The sequence below is a fragment of the Tamandua tetradactyla genome, chromosome 4 (assembly GCF_023851605.1).
Source record: "Tamandua tetradactyla isolate mTamTet1 chromosome 4, mTamTet1.pri, whole genome shotgun sequence".
NCBI classification, from domain to species: Eukaryota; Metazoa; Chordata; class Mammalia; order Pilosa; family Myrmecophagidae; genus Tamandua; species Tamandua tetradactyla.
The window spans coordinates 25,249,067-25,264,294 of NC_135330.1; the positions used below are offsets into that span (position 1 = coordinate 25,249,067).

Here is a 15,228-nt window from a genome sequence, read left to right on the forward strand (position 1 = left end):
TCAATTTTCTTCTTCTCCTCAAACTCCTACACACTAATCTTCTCAAGCCCTTTCAGCAGATTACATTGCCCCCTGCATCACTGATAAAAGAGAAGCCACCAGATAGGACTTCCTTTATGTTCCTATCATCAACTCATCAAACCTTCTTAGAGATGCACCTGCTTTCTCCTTCCTTTCTATAAAAGGTCTATCCTCTACCTATGCTCTGGATTGACCCCCTCAACACCTTCTCAAGGACTTCCCTTCTCTGTTTTCCCTCTCTCTACCACATCATCACTCTTGGCTTCCTCCTCCACTCCCCCCTGCTTCACTTCTTTTGAATCCAATCCACATGAGTATGCCAACATTATCTACTTACTGTCTCCCATATTTAAAAATATGTCTCTTCACTCTACATTCTCTCCTAGCTATTGTCATGGCAGAATTCTAATTCTAGAAAGAATTGTTTATCTATAGTCTCTACCTTCTCAACATCTATCCCTTTTTTGGCTCACTACCATATGGTTTTCTGATCCATTGACCCTGGAAAACCAATTACTTCCATGTTGCCACATACAGTGGACACTTCTTGTTCCTCCATATGACATGACCTCTTGGCACCATATAATACATTTATTGCTCACATCTTCTTGTAATATTCTTCTCTGTTGGCTTCTGCAACATCTCCCTCTTTGGGTTTTCCAGTTCTCTGACTTTAGTGTTCTTTGCTAATTCATCTTCTTCCAACTCCATCTAATGTCTAAATGTTAGTTCTTTCTCCATTGTCTCTGTGAGTGATCCTATCTCTTCCCACCACCTTAAATACCATCTACATGTCTATGAATCCCAAATCTCTACCTCCAATCTAGAGTTCCTTTCTGAGCTGCAGATATGCATGTCAGCTGGACATTTGATCTCCAGTAGGATGTTCTAAGAACATCTCAAATTTAACATGTCCAAAATGTACTTTTCCTAACTTTTATTTTTTAATATTTATTTTTGATTCCTCTACCATCCAAACTGTTGTCTTCCCCCCTCACATCTCTATAGTTTCTCTAAATGTCACTGTCATCCACCCAGTTGCTCAAGCCACAAATCTATGTCTTCATTGATTCTTTCCCTTTTTTCACACCCAGACCCTATTTAGAAGTGCTCGTCTCCCACAAGCAGGTCTAGTCTAATTCCAAAATATCAAATACCAAACCTGTCTAAGTCTTCCATTTCCACTGCATGTATCCTAGTCCAGGAAACGATCATTCCTCACTCCTCCAACGGTAGCCTAGCTGGCCTTCCTGCTTCCACCTCTACCTCCCTCCAATCCATCTTTCATCCCGCAGTAAGAGTGATTTTCTTAAATGTAAATAAAATCAGATCATGTGGTTCCCCTGCTTAAAACCTTCCTGTGTACTCAGAAGACAATCTGAATTCCTTATTCTGGTCAACAAGGCCCTCCTGGACCTAGCTCTTGTCATTTCTTCTAGTCTCATCTTCTGCCACTCTCTTAACCTCCAGACACACTCCTTTCTTCCTAGTTCTAGAACATTCTAATGTCCCAAACAAGACATTTTTAATTATAGCTTTCTTGCTACAGGACATTTTTCTGCATACTCTTTGCATTGCTGCCTCTTATTTAGGTCCTTCTCAGAAAGGTAGTTGCTCACCATCCTTTTCAAAGTAGCTTCTTCCTGCTTCCTTTCTGGTTATTCTTTATCTTGATATCCTGTTTTTTTTCTTCATAGTGCATCACTAGACTCTGTTTCATAAGGGCAAGAATCTTAAATTTCACTACCTTTGTATCCTAATACCTAGCACATAAGATAGATGCCTAACAAAAATTTATTGATTGAATAAAACAATCTTGGGAGATAGGTATTATCCTATTATTGTTGCACTTTGCAAATGAGAACACTGAATCCGAAAGAGCTTAAGTAACTTGCCCATACTACATGACAATTAACAAAACTAGTATCATACCTGTTCTTGTTTTATTCTACAGCCTAAAAATTATGTAATGCTTTTCAAATCTTTATATATTATATAATACATACATCTGCACACACACTTTATCTTTCGTTTCTCATAACAACATTATGATACAACATATTTTTGTTACCCATTAAATTATTTCATTATAAACTTGGGAAAATTTTAAAAGGCATATATAAGATATATTTTATATATATATATATATATATATATTTTTTAAATCTGACCACTCAAGGACAACCGTTCATGTTTACCATCATTAACACTTCAGAGTACATCTTTTAAAGTCTGTTTTCTATGAACATGCATATTTGTATGTGTTTAAAGCATAATTACGGCATAAGCATATTATGGCATAAGCATTTCCCTGGTCATGATATCAAAGTTAAAGATTATACATAGTTTAACTTATATACATACTGCCAAACTATTTGTTGAATTGCTTTACACTCCCACCCACCAGATACAAGAATGTTCTTTTAACTGTATCAACTTGTGATCTTGCTCAATTAGAGTTCCCGGAGAGATCACAGGCTAAACTGTGCTCTGCAGTGGTAACACTGCATGCTGGAACTCCCACCCACCAGCAGGAGACATTGTCGCTTTCCAATCGGGTTAGGCAGCCACGGAGGATTCACGTGATACTACCGCTTCGGCGCCGGTGGGTGGTCTTGAGGAGATTTGCCTTACGTACGCAGCGGCATGACGTGATACGTAGGGGCTGGCTAGCCGCCATCTTGGTTCTTTTTCTCGCTCGCTCGCTACCTCTCGGAAAGCGGCGAAAGTGCTTTGGCAGTTTGCCGCTGGGCAGCTTCGGCTTTCCTAGTCCGGCCCCATTTTAATCCCGGGCTTCCTTTTCCCTTCTGGCCCCCCTTTTAATCCCGGTCTCCCCTTTCCCTCCCCTTGATTGGAGCTCAACGGAGACCCTAGAAGTGCGCATAGACTCATCTTGACACTCACCCTGGCCGGTAAGGAAAGCGAGGGCGTCGGGGCCACGATCAAAGAGGGCCCATCGGGAAGTGCTGGTGTGATGGCCTGGGGAGGGGGAGCGCCCCTGCCTTGGCGCTGGACATTAGGGCCCCGCGTGGCAAGGGCGTCGGTCCAGCCATCCCCTTTTCTCTCTTTGGTTACCATCATCCCTGTGTCTGGGGGAGTTTCGGCCTCCTGGTCCAGGAGCGGGAAACCGGAATATCATCCGCCCCATGTGGTCTGTAGCGGGAGTTCCGGACCCGTCGGTCCTCCTTCCACCCAGTTCCCTGCTTAGACCCTTCGGGGGGCATTACGCGTGCTGCCAGGTAAGAGAAGGGAATTTCCATCCTGGAGAACTGGCGGGCTTGCGTTATCTTTTTTCTACTGTGATGAGTCCGTCCCCCAAACAAACCGAGGGCTCCTCCAAGGCCTACTGCTTCCTCGTCTGCGTGTGTGGTGGGGATGAGGTTTGCAGTGAGCAATGCGTGGGAAACAAGATTCTTTGGGGTAGTCTGGACCAACCCTACTTCCGCTATGGACGTGCTGCCCAACTCCAGAGGAGGGTTTGGGTAGTCCTTTCGCACCCTAGGCCGCTCTAGCCCCTGGCCTGCGTAGCGAATCCCACTTTGCAGCTGCTTCTCTTTGAGACAGCGATTAGTATTATTGGGGTCTTCGTAAAGGCCCCACTTTTGAACTGAAGCAGAGGTCAAGAGGGCCAAAAAGGGACACCGATGAAGTCTTTCTTTACGCAAGAGGAATGCACCTAATCCTTACAGGGTGGATATCTGTTTCGATTTGATTTGAAATTTTAGAGGTTTCCGACGTGCTGATGATGTTTGCTGTCTTCAAAAGCTGCCCGGATTTCCGCATTGGCCGATCTTCAGCCTAGGTTCATAGATTTATACCTTACTAGGGTACTTGGAATTTTGCGGTAGGCTGCTCAGCTCTAAAGAACAAGATTATCATTTGGAATGCACCAGAAGAATCAGAGGATTCTTCATTATTGTTAAGTGTTTGATAGCATTCTCCTCAGGTAAAAATGTTAGGGTGATATTAAGCACCGTTCAGGCCGAACTCCAGTATTTTTTTTTAGAGTGAATTTAATCTCTTAAATTAGTAATTAAAATGATCCCTCTGACTGGAGCCATTTTTAGGTGTGTGTCACAGATGCACTGCAGCATCTTTTCTAGCCCATCTCAAATGCATTGATCCCCAAACAAAATTAGGAATAGATTGAATTTTGAGTTTTATCTTTAGCATATTGTCGAGTAGTAGTCATTTCCCTTCCTGTAATGGAGTTCTCAAAATATAGACTTTTTATGTTTCATGTTGTTGCTCTGGCAAGCTTATACTTGTGACTGTTCTCCTTCCACATTCGTTGACCTTATATTCTATTCTGAGCACAGTAATAAGCTCTTTACATACATTCATTGTTTAACCCTGCGCAAGTCTGTAATGGGAGGTGCTATTATTTTCGTACCCATTTTGCAGATGAGGAAATGAAATCTTAGAGAGATTAAAGTGAGCAAGGTCACACAGCAGTTATTGTTGGTACTGTGTAGATTCAAACCCAGACTGTCTGAACCCCAAAGGGATGCAGTTAGACATCATACTGATTCCCTGTTCCTTGTAATTTTTTGAACTGGTGTTAGATATATTATTGACGGATTGTTTTTCTTTAGCTTGGCTTATGTATGTGAACAATGTTGCATACAGAGATTAAAGTGTTGCACCGTGTGAAAAAATGAGTTACAGCTACTTGGGTGGTAGGTGGAAGATAATTTTTTTGTGCCCCTTTATATTTACAAGTCACTTGCGTTCTGAGAGATGACTTAAATACTAACTCTATTATATATATATATAATTTAAAAATTTTAAGATCTACTTTTTTATCGGTAGAATATTTTCTCATCTGTAAAGTGGGAATGATGATAATAGCACCTCCCTGGAAAGTTGCTGTAGTCTAAAAAATGACTATATAAAGGGCTTATTAGTATGATCGTTAAAGATCAAACTGATTGTGGAGGGTGGATGATAGAATAATGGTAGAATAAAATGTTCTCTTTCCAAGCAGGCAGTAATCTGTATATACTTAGAATAGAATATGTATTCTTTGGGTACTTAAATGTTTCTTTATTTTCCTTTAAGATTTTTTATTTTATTTTTTAAATTATACATTCTGAGTTTTGTTTCTTGAAGAAGTCCTCTTTTTTGCTCTGTAGTACCCCTGGGATCAGTATCTTCTTCCATCAGTGAGTATCTTGCAGAAAATACATGATATTCTTTCTCATTCCAGCCTCCTGTATTCCTTCTTCCACTACCAGTAAAATGCCTTTGAAGATTATATGATGTCCCCCTTTCCCTTCTCTTCTCCTTTTTTGGTGGTGGATGGGAATAGGGTTTAACTTTTTATTTGGAAATATTTTCAAAATAATATAAACAGAAATGATACAAACCCAGTACAGAGAATTCCAGCATACCCTTACCTCCACAGATATCAAAATCCACCAATTTTAACATTTTTGTCACAGTTACCGTACTCAGTCTATTTGTCCATCTGTCTATCAACCATTTCTGAACACTTGAGTATAGCTTGTATATACCATTGATACATTGATACTCCTTGAAAACTTAATACTGCCATGTATATTACCTAAGAACAAGGATAGTCTAGTCACTCATGTAACCACTTTGTGTGGTTATCAAATTCAAGAAATTTAACTTTGCTATAACGCTTACAGCCTATATTCTAATTTTTTAAATATGTCCCAGTAATGTTGTTTTGAGCATTTTCTCTTCACTTGTTAGATCCCATCCAGGGTCATGTATTGTTCTAATTGCCATTGTCTCTTTAGTTGCTCTTTTTTTTATTGTGGGAGCATATATATGACATAAAATTTCCTATCTCACTCCCAAGCGTACCATTCAATAGTATGTGAATGTGATAGTCACAGTGTTGTGGTCTGCTCACCACCATCCATTACTAAAACTTTTCCACCTACCCAAAAAGAAACCCTGTACCCAATATGCATTAACTCTCCATTACCCTACCCCCTTCCTGATAACCTGTATTCTGATTTCTTTGTAGTATTCTCTATTTTCTTTGTAATTACCATGGAATTTAAATTTAACATCCCAAATCTATAGGAATCTAATTTGCTTTGGTACCAACTTCAATAGTACACACGAACTGTGTTCTTGTACCCCTCTGTACTCCAACTTTATATAAATAAATTACATGTTTATACGCTGTCACTCAAAAATCACTGATCTATCATTACATTTTATGCATTTACTTTTTAGATTCTGTGGGAAGTAAAAACTGGAGTTACAGTTTTGTTTTACCTCACTCAAGATCTTTGTTTCTCCATGTGACTTCAGTCTGATGTCTGTTGTTCTTTCAACCTGTGAAACCCTCTTTAGCATCTCATTCATGCCTATCACCATCACTTTTGAAAAACAGTTTTGATGAATATAAAATTCTTGGTTGGTAAGTATTTTTGCTTTCAGCATTTTAAATATGTCTTCCCACTGCCATTTTGCCGCCATGGTTTCAGATGAGAAAATGGCACTTAATCTTATTTGAGTTCCCACGTGTGTGGCATGTTGCCTCTTTCTTGAGGCTTTCAGAATTCTCTTTGTCTTTGGCCTTCCATAGTCTGATTATAATATGCTACAGAATGGGTCTATTTTTGTTTATCCTGTTTGGAGTTCATTGAGCATTTTGGGTGTGTGTATCTATAGCTTTTGTTAAATTGGGGAGTTTGCAGCCATTATTTCTTCAAATATTTTTTCTTCCCCTTTCTTCTTCTGGCACTCCAGCAGTGCATATATTGGTGTGCTTGATATTGTCCCACAGATTCTTCAGGTTCTGTTAACTTTTCTTCATTCCTCTTTTTGCTCCTCAGACTGGTTTCATGAATAGTTTCAATTGTCTTATCTTCAAGTTCACTGATTCTTTCTTCTGAAGACTTCAACCTGTTGTTGAATCCCTCTAGGGAATTTTTTAAGTTTCTGTTACTATTGTCTTTGGCTCTATTTGGTTCTAGCTCTCTGTTGATATTCTGTTTGTGTACATCTATCATTTTCCTGATTTTCTTTAGTTCTTTGTCCACATTTTCCTTCAGGTCTTTTTGAGCATATGTAGGACTATTTTTTTAAAAGTCTTTGGTATGTTCCAGGTTTGGTCCTTCTCACTGATAGTTTTTAATGCTTTAATCTTCTCTCTTGCCAGGTCCAAAACATCCTGTTTCTTTGTATGTTTTTGTAATCTTTGGTTGAAACCTAAGCATTTTGGTATTTTAGGGTATCTCTGGAATTTAGACTCTGAGATGTCTGTTCCTTAAGCTGTATCCAGCTAGCATTATGACAGAGCTCTCCTTAAATGTTAGGACCTAACATACACACACACACACACACACATACACAACCCAAAAGAAGGGAAGAAAAGAAAACACATTTCCTGGTCTTTGGAGATTGATCCTGGTCTTTGCAGATTGACCTGTGCAAATATTGTTCTTCTGGGCTTATCCATACAGTGAGTTTAGAGAATAGCTCTGGGCCGCAGTTTCCTGATCCTTTCTGCCCAGGTATCTTATCTTAGGCATGAGCATGTGATCCTAGGAATCCCCTCTTTTTACCCAGGTCTGAATGTCCCCTCTTCCCTAGGAAATGATTTCCTCATGATCTCAGGTACTGCACTGTATGTGGTATTGCCAGCAGTTCCTTGTCCCAAGCAGCAGCAGCAGAACCTAGCTGCTCTTCCACAGTGTTTTGTGGGAGTATTCTGTGAGCCACCTTCTACCTGTAAAATAAGTTCACAAAGAGGGAGTCCCTCAGACCGTCCCTAGATTAATTGGGCCAGACCTACAAGTTCCCAGTATGTGCGTGAGGCATGCTCTATTCTTGGATACTGGAACCAGGGATCTGCACTGGAAGTGCAGGCTGGCTTCATATTGAACCAGTGCAGGAATAGCGGTGGATGCCACAAAATTCTCCCACTTTTAAGTAGCCCTTTTCTCAATTCTGTGCTCGCCCTGTTTCTGTAGGCTCTTAGCTGTTTGGAGGAGCTTTGGGAAAGATGTTTCTATCAGTTCTTCTTGCTCCTTACTCAAAGCTTCTGTAGGGGCATGGAGCCCTAAAATGGCTCACTCCTCCATCTTGTTCCTTTCCCTTCCCTCCCTTCCCCCACCCACCCCCAGAAACAATTTGTAGGTCAGTAGGGTAATTGTGTTTTGGATGCTATTTATAGCACGTTTGTGAAAGACAAGGTTGATCATTGATAAAATGTTTTGCTCTAAATTGGTATGTATCGTATTCAGTGAAAGAGATGCAGAAGTATGTCTGACATGATTATACACTTTCAGTAAAGTGAGTTTTGTAACCTTATGAATAGGGTGACACAGCGAAAGTTTATCTTTTTTTGTATTACCTGTGATGCTTAGAAGTCTGACAGTTAATGTTAGTTTTCTGAATCAAAATGTTTTACATTCCTCAATAATGACATTATGCATTGTTCAGAATATCTTTGTGAATAAAAGTATTCTACAGAAAGGGTAACTTTAGTAAATTTTCTATTGTGGTTTTTTTCCCAGAAAGGCTAAATTTGAACTGATCTTTTTTACACATTTATATTTCTTGTACTTGCTTTGTTTCAGTTTAACCCAGTGGCAGTCATGTTTTGGGGCCTCTGTGTATGTATTTGCTGGCAGATCAAATCAAACAAGGGCTGATAATACTTTAAGCAGGAAACAAATTTTGTCTCAAGATAAGATAGAATAAAATTATTACCATCATTGTAATGTTGTGCTTGATCCTGTGTGGTGCTGTGAGATGGTCTACATTAAAGTTAGGATGAGGTATAATGTGTATAGATCACCCATAGTATAAAAAAACACTACTGGGTATTGTGTACATAGCATATCATCTAGTGATTTTCTGTATACTTGTCTGTGTTCCCGTATTAGTCTATTTTCCCTTACTAGAGTGTTTCCATGCCATTACCTAGTACAGTAATTGGTATATAGAGGAAGTTTATTGTATATTATTGTGTGAATGAATGAGACTGTAGGAGACAATATGGACGCAATACAGACCGATACTCTGCTTGGAGAGAGTCCTGTGCTCCCTCCTGCCACCCCAAGGCATCAGCCTCTCACCAAAAGGAGCACCTTTATCTTTCCAGAAGGGTGAATTTGCACCAAGGTCCTTAGAGCCCTGTGGATGGCCTGAAAAGAGACATTTTAAGGAGAAATTTAGAGCAATTGGGAGTTTGGAAAAATGTTCACTAAGGATCAAAGAGCTTAGAACTTTTTACTAAGATTGATTAGTTGGACAAGAACAAATTTCCATTTTATTCATTGCGTTTTAAGGATGGGTATTATAGCTTGTTGAATATTTTTAGTAACTGGGAAACAGCATAAATTAAAAATACATAGATTGTCAAATTTCAAAGAGGAGAGAGACTATGTAACTATAAAACTATACTTAACAATTTAATCTTCAAAATAAATCACTTTAGAATTTTTCAGTTCCAATTAAATTTTAGATTTTTGGCAATGTGACAGTTTATTGTAGCTTGGTCTGGATTTTATGTAACAATTTTCAGTGTCAGTGTAAAATGTATAGACCTTAATTGATGAAGCATAATACAGAGCTTGAGAATTACTTCTGAATGGAACAGTTAGAAGAATTTTTTATTTTAAAAATGAGAAAAGGAAGTTATTGAAATGAGGCTTTTGACTGAAAGGTGAGATTAGTTATATTGCAGTATGAAGTTTTGTTTTTTCAAAATTTATGTTTAGAAAAAAATTTAGTGTGCAGGTTTTGTGAGTTTTAATGCACATAGATTATCTGTAGCATGAGTTTTTACCTCCAATAATATCCTCTGGAAGAAATAGCTTTTGTGAACTTAAAATGTAGAAAGATGAAGTGTTTCTCAATTTCAGAACCAGATTCTTTTGGCTCTTTGAAGGCAGGGAAAGCACCTCTCCTGCTATGGAAAGAACAATTGGATAGGGATGAAAAAAGTAAAAAATGGCCCGTATTTGCTCACTGATTGGCTTCTTGATCAGAAAAAGAGAAATTTTCATAGCCCAGTTATATTTACTTAATAGTTTAATATGAAATAAATGCAAGTAGAAAGTAGGAGAAAGAGATAGATGGATTTATATGATTCAAGACAAATGTTTCAATGTAGAGAATAGAGCCAATGATGGGGAGGAGGGGTGTCAACCAATTCTGTACTTGAATGAACTTAAACTTCTAACCCTTATATATATATATGAGATTTAGAATAATTCATAATGCTGGATTAGTAGTTAATGTCTCTTGAAGAGAATGCTTATACTTTTTCTCCCATAATATCCTTGCCTTGCAAAAAATAGGTTGGATTTTTATTTGTAATGTATTCTTTTTTTAAATATTGAAGATCATTTAGTGAATACTTATTAAGTAACATTATTATAAGGTCTTTAAACAATTTTTTTTCAGTTAAATCTTATAACACTGTTAGAGTAGCTCTAATCCCATAGGTAAAGAAGTAAAAATTTGTTGAGGTGAAGTAAAATTTGCCTTTGGTCACTCAACTACTAAATGTTAGAACCAGGATTTAAACTGAATGTGCTTTAAGAGAACTAGGTGTGTAAAATTATATTTTAAAATTAAATTTTCTTGTTCTAGATTACCTTTTTTTTAAAAAAAGTGATCTTGATATAGGATGTTTTAATGACGAAGCAGCTCTTAGCCTAATACTAGAGGCATAAAGTCTTGGCATAAAGTTCTATGAAATATTTTAAAATTCTCTTGAATTTCTTACTATAATTTAGAAAAAGCAGTAGATTAATATTTTTCTGCAAAATGAACTTGTTTCCAGTATTTTAAAAGTATTTTCATTTATTTCTTTAGTATACTAATTTTTAGATGGAAATTACCTGGCTTTAAACATTTTAAATGTTATGTAAGTTGTTGAAAAGCATGCTCACCTCATTGAATAAATAATATACACAGTTTTATTTTTTCTAGAATGTAGCTTTTGGTATAGAAGATGTTATATTCAACTTCTTTTCTGATTGTTAAGGCTTTCTTCTGTCCCAGAAACTTGTTTCAGTTTCCAAGAACAGTGTGAGCCCTTCTACCATTCTGATTAGAACAGATTTATTTATATTACACTTTTTATAAATGACAATTTTTAAATGCTTTACTGTAATGCTATTTGTAGTTTAGTCATTCAACATATGGTTAAGTTCTTAGCATTACTTTTATAGCAGTAAATACAATCTTAAAACCATTTGATGTCACTCTGACTTTAAAATTTCTCACTGATTATAAGTTAGAGATGGATGAGAACTTTATAAGTTTGCCAATTCAGCCTCTTACCCAAACCAAGAATTATCTTTAAAATATTTCCAACAAAGGCTTATCTTGCTTATTCTTGAATATCTCTGGTGACTAGGAGATCACTTAAGTAAGTCAACATGCACAAAGCATTTATCCTAAGGTCTTACAAATTTCCAAATTTGCCAACACCAAAATAGCTTCCGATTTCCCTGTTTTCTCTTCCATCATCTGCACTAAGATTTGGCTTTTCAGAGCTCTCCCCGCCCCACAAAGAACCAGTTACATATCTCTTCATATGAGTATTATATATCTAAAAAAGAAAACAAAGCCCTGGGGGTGGGCACCCAGTAAGAGAGGTGGGGAGGGCTGTCTGAAGAAGGATCCTTCTCTCACATGCCTATGATGCTGGATTCAAATTTTGTGCCTCAGCCAAATGACAAATCCCTTCATGTCACATGAGTTTGCTTGGCATGCTGTGAAAGAGAATGCTATGAATTTTATTTTAAGATAACATCCCCACCTAAGAATAGATAAACTGAACAGTTAGAAAGTTTTTCGTTTGTATTCAGCCTCTTTTCTTTTTTTTTTTTTAAAGCTTATCTTAAGAGGCCCAGAATTGAACACAGTATTCTAAACATAGTGTGATGAACATAGAATTTAGTGGAACTGAAGTAGCAATTTTAATTGAGGCGGTGCTGTCCCGCTTAGATATTACAGAGCTAGGATCTTCTCATATGAACAGGCTGGATCTGTATTCTCCATTTATAAAATTTGGTTTTAGAACTATGACTATGTAGAACTTGATTTATTCTTTAATCAGTTTAATTCTAAATCTTAGAAAATCATTAGTAGTACATTGTTCTTTCAGATGTTTTATCATTTCATATATTATGTTTGCTCACCAGGTTTTTATGCAAGTTATTGACAAAAGACATTGAAAAGGGCAGGTTACAATATATTAGTTTTTAGGCCTCATTAATTCCTAGTGACTGCATTCTTTAAATATAAAATGATTTTTCTAGTTCAAATATTCTGCAATCTGGTTTGTGTTATATTTAAAGAAGAGTTTGAAGTTTTATATTTTGTGAAGGTTTATTGGCTGGACTTAGGTGGAGTGGTGGATGCTTTGGCCTTTTGATTTTAAATGCAAAATTTAGTTAAAATTTGAGGAATAAAATACTTTTTGCAGTCTGTAGTGCCTTGATTCTTATGTTCTGTATCATTGTACCTCAAAATGACATTTCTAACAACAGATAAAATATCTTTGTTAATGCAGATATTATTGTTTTGTTGCTGTAGTGTTTTTTATTCTTCTTCTGTTCAGTTAACTCACATGTTAATTTTACTAGTGAGAGCCTATATTGTGGCCACAGTTGGGGGTTGGGTCCTGTGCATGGAGACCCTGGTGTGGGTTTTTACTCGATGGTTGAACTCCTGATAAGGAGACTTAGTGAACAGTCTTTTTCCAGAGATGGGGTTGAGATAGTCTTGGAGATGGCATTTGAAAGTGGCCTTGGTAAAGTTGCCTAGGGTGGTTGTGCAGCCCCTAGCCAAGGTGTAGCAGTTGTTGATACTGGTCAGCAGGATTAGCTTGTTGGGCACAGGAACCAAGATGCCACTGCCTCTGGGCGCGGGGATGAGGCACATCAGCACAGAGCCACAGTATCCCATCACCTTGCAAGGGACAGTGTGGGACTTGCTGATCTTGTTCCTACAGTAGCCCTGCCTCACAGAGACAATGGAGAGCGTGGCCAGAATGATGGCCCCTGAGGATGGCAGTGGCTACCTCCTTGGAGCATTTCATGCCCAGACCTTCGTACCTGTTGTGTGACTAAGGCCTTGAACCTGGTCCTCTGACCAGTGCAGGTATGCTTTTACCCATGCAAGCATAATTACAAAACCTCCTCCTTGAAGAATGTCTCTAGGACTTCTCCCTCCTTAATAGGCAGGGAGAAGAGATAGATCTCCTCCAGGGACTTGATCTTTATGTCCTTGACCGAGCAGCCCAGCTTGGTGATGGGGAGCCACTCCTTGATCTTGTCCTGGGCTGCAACCTCAGGCCTGGACCGGGCTGCCAAAGCCTCCACAGAAGACACTGTGGCCTCCCATTCCAGGGCTACCTTGGGTTTTTGGTTTCTGGAGCCTCCTGCAGCACCAGAGTCATCAGCCATTTGGTGTTTTCTAGAGGAATCTGTAGTATTTATCCTTGACATTTTAGTCTGTATTTTAGCAAAATAAGTTTTGATAGTATGAATTTGAGTCTTTTAGAATCTCAACATCAAATAACATGTTGTTTAAATTTATTTTAATGGTTTCTTGTTTTTCTCTTACATGATGAAAATTGAAGTCTCATTTTCATGTAGTCAAGTGATTTTGGACAATGGCTTTGAAGTCATTGGTTCCACCATTTAAGTATGAGTTTTGGCCAAGTTACTTTACTTGTCTAAATTTTGTTTCTTCGTTGGTAAATTCTGATGACTTAGGTTTTGAGCACTTCTAATTCCCAATCTGATATTTTTACATTGTACTACATTCCTGTAGCTCAGAGTTTAGAAAAATTTGTCTTCAAGAGACATTACTAAGTTAGAATGTCTAGAACTTGGGTCCCACTTTTAGAAGGTGAAATCTCAAAGATTACCAAGGTTTGAAATCTGAAAGTCAGGGAAAATGGTTATGAGGAAGATGGGGAGAAGAAAATGTTTGGGAGAGAAGATGAGCTTTTTCTTATTTTAACTTTTTCTTTTGAAATAATTTGTCTTACTGAAAAATTGTGAAAATTATGCAAGGAGTTCTGATAGTCTCTTTGTCTAGATTCCCCAAATGTTAATTAATATTTTGCCGTATTTGTTTTATCATTCTGTCTGTGCACACACTTCATACACAAATACTTCTAAACCTGTCATCATTCAAAACTGTTGTGAAACCTTAAATCAAACCACAGACTTGTGTATGTCCAATTTTTTCACTCATATAGTACATTTTCACTCAGAGATACACTTTATCTCATTGTTTTTATTTGATGAGTAAACCGGTTCATAGTTAGCTTAACCCATAGTAAGCCCTCAATAATTATTGTTGAAATCCCCAATTCCTTCTATTCTCCTCCTTACTCCTTTCTTCCTTCCTTCTCAAGGACTAGATCTCCATGAAATATTACTACAACCATTCTCTTGGTTGTGTCTTCTTGCTTTCCTCTGCACCTCTCTGACACTACTCTAATTCCTGATTCAGTGGAGCTGCTTGAGTGCTTTCCACCACCCACCCTTCTACTTGCAGACGTGCTGCGTGAACATCGGCAAGAATCTTAAAACTGCACAGACTTAACTTGTACTGGACTTTTAGTGGTGCTTTGTTTTTCTAGTCGGCTAGCTTTCCTGTTCTCCCAGTTCCTTTTCAAAGAATGTTATTCTATTAATTATAGTCCATAGTATACATTAGGGTTCATTCTCTGTGTTGTGCAATTCTATAGGGTTTTTTCTTTCTTTTTTTTTTTTTTTTTTTTTTTTTTCTGTATGGGCAGGCACCGGGAGTCGAACCTGGGTCTCCAGCGTGGCAGGTGAGAACTCAGTTTGCTAAACCACCGTGGCCTGCCCTACCCTATAAGTTTTAAAGGAAAATTTATTCTAGTAGTGTATATATAGCCTAAAGTTCCCCATTTTTACCACTTAAAAGTACATATAAAATAAAAACAAAAAGTATATATAGTTCAGTGGTGTTAATAAAACTACCAACTCTCCATCCCCATCCCATCCCTTACCCTTTATAATCTGTATTGTAATTTCTGACTGAATTTGCACCTAGTGATTGCATATTCTAACGTTAACAAGTTAAATCAGGTGGAACATTGTAGTGTGTTTTCTAGGGGAATTTCATCTTTGCCATTAGAATAAAAAGGAGGAAATAGTAAACAGAGCTTAGGTATTTAAGCCCATCATGGCCAGAATGATAATTAAAGTC

General features: G+C 37.8%; 1 protein-coding gene, 1 long non-coding RNA gene and 1 pseudogene across 13 annotated transcripts in view; 1 reads left to right on the plus strand and 2 right to left on the minus strand.

Annotated features, from left to right (window-relative positions):
• The window catches only part of LOC143680618 (uncharacterized), a 275,278-nt gene extending 274,041 nt beyond the window's left edge, over positions 1 to 1,237 (minus strand). For both annotated transcript variants that reach the window (XR_013174088.1, XR_013174087.1), the window contains exon 1: positions 359 to 1,237. This is a non-coding gene — a long non-coding RNA (uncharacterized LOC143680618). The remainder of the gene's footprint in view (positions 1 to 358) is intronic.
• Positions 1,238 to 2,425: 1,188 nt separating this feature from the next.
• The window catches only part of PRRC2C (proline rich coiled-coil 2C), a 97,506-nt gene continuing 84,703 nt past the window's right edge, over positions 2,426 to 15,228 (plus strand). For 6 of the 11 annotated variants that reach the window (XM_077156951.1, XM_077156958.1, XM_077156954.1 and 3 more), the window contains exon 1: positions 2,674 to 2,933. The gene's annotated coding sequence lies outside the window, so the exon portion shown is untranslated. Of the gene's footprint in view, positions 2,627 to 2,672; positions 2,934 to 15,228 lie in introns of those variants that run through there. The other 5 variants (XM_077156953.1, XM_077156957.1, XM_077156960.1 and 2 more) reach the window with 2 other exon arrangements.
• On the minus strand, positions 12,628 to 13,442 carry LOC143680182 (small ribosomal subunit protein uS5 pseudogene; annotated as a pseudogene).